We start from the raw sequence: 9,073 nt of genomic DNA on the forward strand, positions 1-9,073 counted from the left end.
TTTTGATGTTGTTTACTCATCTTTTTAATATAGCATATTTAGTAAATATTTCATGTTTCAATGTTTTATTCATTTTTTCAGATATTTAACAGAATAAATAATTCCGAAATAGTTCCTTAATGAAAAATAGATAAGGAAATGATAGATTAAGGAAAACTAGGCAGACTTAAGAAATTAGCTTATTGTCTTTGTCAGAGAATTATTTTCCAGAAAATACTTTTTAAAAATAATTTTTAAGTGAATGTGTTCGAACATGTTTGAGTTCGTATATTCTTAACAATTCCTTAATTAAGAATTAAAACTTCCATTTCTAAATTTGCCTCATATAACAAATAAGCTTATATATTTTTACTGAGGGAATGGTAGCATTTAATTCATTAAACCCTTTTCGTTAAGTCATTTAAGTATTTCTTTTTTTTATGGAATGGCACTTATTAGCTTTGTTCACTTAATATTAGTAGGCATAAATAGAAGCTACTTGAATGTCAGTGATTGGTCAAAACACTTTCTAATATCCCCACTTCCTATAATTGCCAAATTAATGATTAATATGTGAACTTTAGAATTAAATATCATTAGCTTGCTTTCTTGAATTTAAAAAATATTAAAAACAAAATAATATTTTAAATTGTTAAAATTTGAGGAATATCATAACAAGAATAGAGATGACTCACTTTTTTCCTACTTAGAAGATTTTTCTTAACTGAGTTTTCCAGAAATCAGTAAGAGTTGGCTTTTTAAAAAGTCTATTTGGTGAAAATACCTTATATTTCTTCCATTTACTATGTCACTTTCAGCTTTTAAAACATTATTGCTCTTACATAGCCATGGAACAGAGTGGTCTTGTAAATGAATTTTGCTACAAAAGAAAATGAGACTACCTGGAAACTCATCATGGGGCTGCTACCCGCTGAAAGATCAGTAACATCACTAAAGCCGTTTGGAGATATTTCCTCTCTTAAAAAAAGGAACTTGTGGAGCATGAGACCTCATCTATTTGATTTCAGCCTTAACAGCTTTCAACATATGATAGCATGCATTTAGGTAAAAAGTAGAAAAAATAGAGCAACGTTTTGTATGTTTTATTTATGGCTACCTTGAGTACAGGTACTTAGATCATCTATCTAAATCTGGCAGAACATTCAAGATGTTTCTTAGGTAGATAACTTCTGGAATAGCTGCCATATCTACCATTTCGCATTGTGTCTGCACATTCCATGTGCCACAGCATGTTAAGCTTTTTTCCTCTCATATTGTTTCATTAAATTAAAAAAAGAACAAAAACAACAACTTATTTTAAAAGGTTTGTTATGAAGCTCCTTATAGATGAGGCATCTGAAATCTTCTACAAAGATTAAGTATCTTGTCCTAGTTACACAAGTGGCAGTTTACAGCACAAGATGATCTAAGCCTAAAGGTAAAAAGGAATAGACTGTGCCTATGTAAAGGAAGAGATTGAGGAAAACAAATTGGAAGAGTCCATGGCTTCTATAGATAATAAAGCTAATTCAGGGAGAATGAATAAGAAATTGATTAATGAAGTCACAGCTTATTGATTAAGGCCAATCAGGAGGAATACATACAAAAACCAAAAAACTAACAAAAAGCAATTATTAAACCAAGAGGTGTAGCTTCATAGTCTGTGTTTTTAAGCATTTCACTCTACTGCCTCTCCCCAAGGAAGAAAAAGCAAAAAGCCAAGTTACCAAACAGTTAAAAAAAAAGAAAAAAACAGCAACAATAAATCTTCCCAAGATGGGAAGGCATAGATCTGTAACCCCTAGATCCAGTTACAGCAATAGAAGTCCATCTTTCAGGGTCCTAGAGGGAGTGTTCATGCGAATCTGTAACCTGGGATTGGTATTTCAAAAAGCAAAGAGAGCAATCATTCATTTATCAATAAATATATAAGTACATAAGGTGTCAGATTTATTTATATTAAACTGGAATTACATCAACTCATAGTGTGTATCCAGTACTCTTGATTGACAGGTGATGACAGTCGGGGGTTTAGTGAACTACATATGTAAATAAATCCACATATCATACAACCAGTACCTTCAGGACTGACCAAACTTGGACATATGAACAGAGTGATGACCAAATTTAATTAAATATCACTATAAGTATTGTATATATTCTGTTTACTTAGTGTCACAGCCGTGACCATTTAAATAGTTTCATAATGTTATTATGAATCCTTAATAGTTAAAATCTGGATTGTTGCTCAAATGGAAAAATTGTGATAACAGATGGGGGAAAAAAATGCATTCTTATTTAATTGCATTCTTATACATTAAGTTCTTCCAGTAAACAAAATCTTGTAAAGCATTCAACCTATGAAGGAGGAAAAAAAAAAAAAAACCTTCGAAAAATAATCTCAATGGTGAGAACACTCACCTTTAAGATAAAAAGATAAACATCAGTTTCAATAATTTATTTTTCTATGGATTGGAATATACTATCAACGTACCATGGTGTTTTGTGTGCTTGGTCCTATAAAATAATTTTTAAAATGTAGACTATTCTATTTTTTTTCCATCTGATTATAATTATAAACCAAGATTTAGGGGATTCATGAAGTATTTAATACTGGATTGTTTTAATTGTTATTATCTATTATAAGCTACAATATTTTCTGCTCTTATTTCTTCAGTTGTCCTATTACATTTTTCATTAACACTGGCTAATAGTTTATGTGTTTTTGTAAAACAGCATTATAAATATAAATAAATATTTGAAATTACTGCTATTAATCTGCACCGATATTATTGTTTTGTGTTTAACTTTATAGCTTTTTTTTCTTTCTTTTTTTTTTAAGGCGAGGTAACTCTTGGTTGACCTCACAGATTGCAAAGACCTTGTCAGCTTACAATCCTTTTTTTAAAAAAATTTTTATGCCTACAGCACCTGGTCTTCCTAGGTGTTCTCCCATCCAAGTACTAACCAGGCCCGACCCTGCTTAGCTTCCGAGATCAGATGGTATCAGACTTGTTCAGGGTGGTATGGCCGTAGATGCTTTTCTTCTTTAAAATGCTTTAAATTTCAGTGTTTAGCAAATTTTTCTTTGACTTAGAGACTTTTTATTATTGTGTGATAGTATCAAATCATAATGCCCTGGTTAAGAATTTGTATTTTGTGTTTTACAAAGTACCTAGTACATGTTTAACATTTGAAAAATAATATGGACTATGGGGAAAATAATATTATTTTGAAGTGTACCTCTTTAGTGAATTAAACCCCTATTATTTTTTCTCGCTTAGTTTATTTTGTAGTTGATGAAGATTTCTAGAGATAAGTGAATGCTGTAATAAAACTCACTTTTATCTCAGTAATTGCCTGATTTCAGAAGTTTACACATTCTGCTAATAAACTACACATATTCAGGCTGGCTAGTTTGTACTTGAATTTATCATCCACTAAAGGTTATATAATTCTGGATTATCAACAGCAGGAAACAGATATGTACTTCCAGTGCCCATTATGTTCAACCTCTTACAAAACCTCTAAATGTGAGGTTTTTCTCTGAAAAATATCAAATTTTGGAAAAGAAAAAGTTGTAGCAGATAGAGCATTCGAAAACCAAACTAATAAATTGAATAGGTTAATCCTCTCATGGTGAGAATTAGACATGATAGTTCCTTAATGTTAGAAATTTTATTGTCTTGGGAAATGTGGCTATTATGGAAAAATATTGGGTTGAAGTAAATGAAGCTGAAAGTAGAGTGGAACTCTAATGGTGAAAATTGCTTAGCAATTCAGTAATGTCTTTTCTAAAAGAAAAATTACAATCTGTTAGTTTAGTATGAACTGGAAAACGTGTAGAAGAAGTTATTCTATTTCATGAAAGTCTTTCAAGATGATAAAAGCCAATATTTTGGAGAAAGTAAAACGTCTTTATAGAAAATAAATAGTGAATCAAGAATTAAAAGCACTTGACTTCTAAATCATAGTATTGATGTCATTTTGAAATGCTGGTCCATTAAATGTCTGTTTTTAACCTGCAATTTATTGTTTGCTAAGTGTTTGTTTGTTTGTTTTTAACAACTCACACCTTTGTCCCCAGGCATCCTAATTTGTACATGCTTTCTTTAACCTGGAATTCTATGACATTATAAAATTTTTGGTTAGTGTCAGTAAGTAATTGACCCAATGATGTTCTTTGATTTATTTCCTTTTTTATAGGCAAATTAATAGGACCAAATGTGTGAGTCTGAGCATTAAGTTATTTTAAGTAGTTTTATATGAAAATTTATGTTTTATATTACATTTTTAAAAAATATGTCTTTTACTCAGAATGGTAGTTTTATTAGAGTCCTTTAAAAGCTATGATTGTATAGCAATTTTGTCAGGAACTCATTCTAGTATGTTCATTACTGTCTACTGTTTACATTTTCTAATGTAGTAATTTATTGTCAATATGAACCTAGAAACAAAGGAATCTTTTGAAAAAATAATTCAATTATAATGTGGATATACTTGATTGCAGATTCAGTAAATTAATTTAGACATGTATACCTAATTACACATATAATAGATGCATGCATGGTTGTTGTTTTGAACACCTATCCCTTCTTATTGGAAAGTTACCAGCATTTCTCTAGTCATAAGCAGTAAGGCAAAGGCTTGGTCCTGTCTATGGTTATCTTTCCAACTTCCTTCTTCCTCTGCCTGAGATTATTTTCCAAAGGGCCTCTTTGTCCTCAATATGCTGACCATTATCTTCTCTACTTAGCTGTATGCTGGTTTTAGGGCCTCTTAGACTCCCTCTGTGACTGATTCATTGTCCAATTTGTAGATCACAAGGGCTTAGTCAGCTGACTACAAAGAGCCCCTTGTTACTGCCCCAGCTGTTTATGGCTATTTCTCTTTAGCACTACTTTTCTGTAATCTACAGCAAGTAAAGTCTTAAACTTGTTTAATGACTCCCTAACTGCTGTACTGACCACTAATCTCCAAATAATTCCTCCTTTGTAGTGGGTGGCTTCACACACACACACACACACACACACACACACACACACACACACACGTGTGCAGTTATGCACATACATTTATGTTTATATATACTTGAATCTCCCGAGCCTGTGATTTCAAAGTTCAAATAACTAGCTCTCCAGCAATGACATTAGAAATAAAGACTATTCCCTTCCCTAAGAAATAAAAAGAATCTTTTCTGTATATAATTTTCTGTTTCCTACTTTAAAATTCTGTACTCGCCTTCAGAAGACTTAGATCAAAAGTTATTGGCATCACTCATGTGTGAGAATCATTTCCAGTAAAGTTTTATTTAATGTGAGCTAAGAGTCATCAGGGTAAGGAAGAAATATCAAATGGCAATTACTCAAAAGTAATTGTTTGCTTAGGTATTACTTAGCAGTTGATTATTTAGGCACAATTTGTATATTTGCTGATAGTAGAAGAGAGAAATGGAAGAAGTATGTAAGCATCAGAGGATGTGGGTCACTCATGTGCCATTTGGTTGTCCTGAGGATGTTAGAGTAGCCAATTTCAAAACCAACTTGTCATGCCATTTAGGGAAAAAATCAAGATAGAGATAAGGAAAACATTCCACCATCTCACCAAATAGATTCAACTACTGAGTGTCCCTGGAAGTTCTTATTTCTCCAGTATAAAAAAAAAATGGCGGACTGCTTCTCACAGGGAAGATAACCACCATGTTTTGGCACATTACACTGCTAATGGATAAGGGTTACAATGGTCTAGGAAAAAAAACTTTTGATTTCATTATTTTTGATGTGCTAATTTCATTAAATGCCTAACTCTATACATTTCTGATGAAATATGTACAGTTCTGCTAATAATCTATTGAAGACGTAACAATTTTTTTCAGAATATTCAGTCAGATGGATGACTCTTTTCATAGAGACTAGGCATGATGTTAGACTTGAATGATGGTCTTGTAATGTGGTTGTATATTGGTGGTTATGTATTGGTCCTTTATTATGGGTAGGAAGCCACTGTCAGGACAGAATATGGAGAGACAGAATGGTTTACTATAGGCAAAGGTGTCAGACAAGGGTGAGTTTTAACTCCCTATTTGTTTAATCTTTATGCAGAACATATATGAAAAACTTGAGTAGACTTGGGGGAGGGAGAGTTGAAAATTAGTGGAAGAAATATCAATAACTTATGTATGGAGATGATACTATCATATCGGAAGAAATTAACAATGATTTGGAACGACTTCTGATGGAAGTTGAAAGAGAAAAGTGCCAAAGCAGGACTGCATTTGAACATCAAGATGGCAAAAATCATGACTACGAAAGAAATACAAAATATTAACATAGACAAGGAAGACATTGAAGTTGTTCAAGATTTTGCTTACCTTAGTTCAGTCATCAATTCAAATGGAGCTGCTGCCAAGAAACCAAGAGAAGGCTGAGACTTGGAAGCACAGCAATGGGAGAATTAGGAAGATCATTAAGAACAAAGATGTGTCAATAGAGACCAAAGCCAAGATCATCCACACCTTCATATTCCCAATTAGTGTGTACAGATGCGAAAGTTGGACAGTGAAGAAGGCTGATAGGAAAAAAATTGATTCATTTGAAATGTGATGTTGGAGGAGAGTTCTACTGATACTCTGGACTGCCAGAAAGAGTAACAGGTGATTCTAGAGCAGATTAAACCTGAAACATCGCTGGAGACAAAAATGATAAAACTGAAGCTGTCCTACTTTGGGCACATCATGAGAAGACTAGGTTCTTTGGAAAAGACAGTAATGCTGGGAAAAACAGAAGGCAGCAGGAAAAGAGGAAGACCAAGTATGAGATGGATTGACACCATGAAAGAAGCCATAGGCATAAGTCTACAGGAGCTGAGCGGGGCTGTTTAGGGCAGGACATTGTGACCATCACTCATTCATAGGGTCACCAGAAGTCAGAGTCCACTCAACATCATATGACAACAAGGAGTGCTTTTATTACCTGTGTTGTGGTTCTTTGTTATTGGCACTTTTTTGACATCATAATTCTATCAGTGTTGGCCCTTAGTTGAATACCCACCCCGCCAGCAGTGTTCCATTGGGAATGAAAAGAAAATAATAGGGAGCTAAGGAAATGCGGGGAGCAGAGGTATATAGTGGTCAAGAATGAGCTTGCCTTAAACGTATAATAGAATCTGTCAAAGCCTGGTTGTTCTAGAAGTGCTGTTAAAATTAAGTGACATTGAAGATGAAAGGACCTAAAATAAAAATAATGAAATCTTACCATTTGAGACAAAATGGATGGACCTAGAGGTATTATGCTAAGTGAAATAAGTCAGAGAAAGATAAATACCATATGATGTCATATAAATACTATATGATGTGGAATCTAAAGAACAAAATAAACGAACAAGCAAATCAGAAACAGACTCATAGATACAGAGAACACACTGATGGTTGCCAGATGGGAGGGGTTTGGGGGGCCTGGGTAAAAAAGGTAAAGGGATTAAGATGTACAAATTGGTAGTTACAATACAGTCATGGGGATGTGAATTATAGCATAAGGAATATAGTCAGTAATATTGTAATAACTATGTACAGTGCCAGATGGGTACTAGACTAATCAGGGGAAACATTTTATAAATTATATAAATGTCTAACCATTAGGCTGTACACCCGAAATTAATATAAAATAATATGGAATGTCAATTCCAATCGAAAAATAAAAATTGAAGAATTAAAATAAAATAACATTATAAAAAAGAAAAAAAAAGGATGAAAAGACCTAATCTCATGAGGAATTGGAGGCTGCAAACAACCAAGCAGGCAGCTTGCTTCATTAGCTGGCATTGGTTGCACTGTACTTCTCTTGGGACACCAGTGTCCTAGATACCCAAGAGGATGGAGGATGGAGGCCATGGCATCATATAGAGGTAGCCTTTCCTCTGTGTGATATGATCACCTTTACCCTCCACTCTTTTGGGTACCTAAGTATGGATACCTCTTGGATACCTCAGTATGGTGGTCACTTTCTTCCTGAAGTTTGGTATCATAATGGTGAATGTTCCCAGATACCAGGACATTGGGATAAATCCATTATCTTAAAGCTGAAATGCAAAAGGCCTGAGTTCAAATGCCCAAGGAAATTTGATCTTTGTTACTCCTTTCCTTAGGTTCATCCCTCTCTTCTAGACTCCATCAAAGAAACACTTCAGTATTAGCCTTTCACATCATAGGAAATCCTAATCTCACGCTAACCTGGAGTTGGCATTGAAAGAAGTTGCCTTTCTAGTGCGTATCTCCTTCACATATAATTTAGCCACATGGGCTGAGTGTGCTAAGTCAGAGGCTCAAAAGTGTAGATAAGAATCATCTAAGAGCTTGTTATAAATCCGTATCTCTGGAGATTCTAATTCAGGGTCCAGGAATCTGTACTTTCAAAACCTCCCCAAGCGTTTCTGATGTAGAACCAGGTAAGGAAATCACCATAACATGCATGGGGGCCCTACATTCTACCCCAGTCTTGAACATTGTTTTGAAAGGTGTGATTTTAGAAAGACAAAACAAGCACCATCAGACAAGTCGAAGGCCTTTGGCTTCCACCAAAGCAAACTCCACAGGCCTATCGATCATCTCTGTCTATCCCAAAGGCACCTCAAAATCTCTAACTTCTTAGTGAAGTTAGAGAATTTCTTAATGAATTTCTAAATTAAGTACAGCACAGGCCTAGAGGAAAAATCCTGGGGCAGTGCATGCTTCTCGTGTACCTACTGGTTAGGTCCTGTTCTTGGCACTGAGGCACAGTGAACAAGACTGACGAATTACCCAGCTTCTTAGAGGATATATCCCAATTGAGAGAATCAGGGAAGAAATAAGCATGCAAATAAATCAAGAAGATAATTCCTGTAACTAATAAGTACTGTGAGATGAAGAATGACTTCGGAGAGAGGTAACTCCTTTATACAGGGTCGTCAGGAAAGACCATCTTGCACACATGCCATGTAGCTGAGACATAATGGGTGAAAAGGAGTCAGCCTGTGGAAATCCAAGGAAGAAAGGAACTTGGCTTTAGGGAACAGAGAAGACTGGCATTTAGTGAACAAGTGGATTACTGGGATGGTGGCT

General features: G+C 34.4%; 1 protein-coding gene and 1 pseudogene across 3 annotated transcripts in view; one reads left to right on the plus strand and one right to left on the minus strand.

Annotated features, from left to right (window-relative positions):
* Positions 1-9,073, plus strand: part of PPP3CA (protein phosphatase 3 catalytic subunit alpha) — a 310,822-nt gene that overhangs the window by 225,176 nt on the left and 76,573 nt on the right. The gene's annotated exons all lie outside the window — the stretch shown is intronic.
* On the minus strand, positions 2,899-3,017 carry LOC111740743 (annotated as a pseudogene).

This window comes from Pteropus vampyrus, unplaced genomic scaffold, assembly GCF_000151845.1.
Source record: "Pteropus vampyrus isolate Shadow unplaced genomic scaffold, Pvam_2.0 Scaffold67, whole genome shotgun sequence".
In the NCBI taxonomy this organism is placed as follows: Eukaryota; Metazoa; Chordata; class Mammalia; order Chiroptera; family Pteropodidae; genus Pteropus; species Pteropus vampyrus.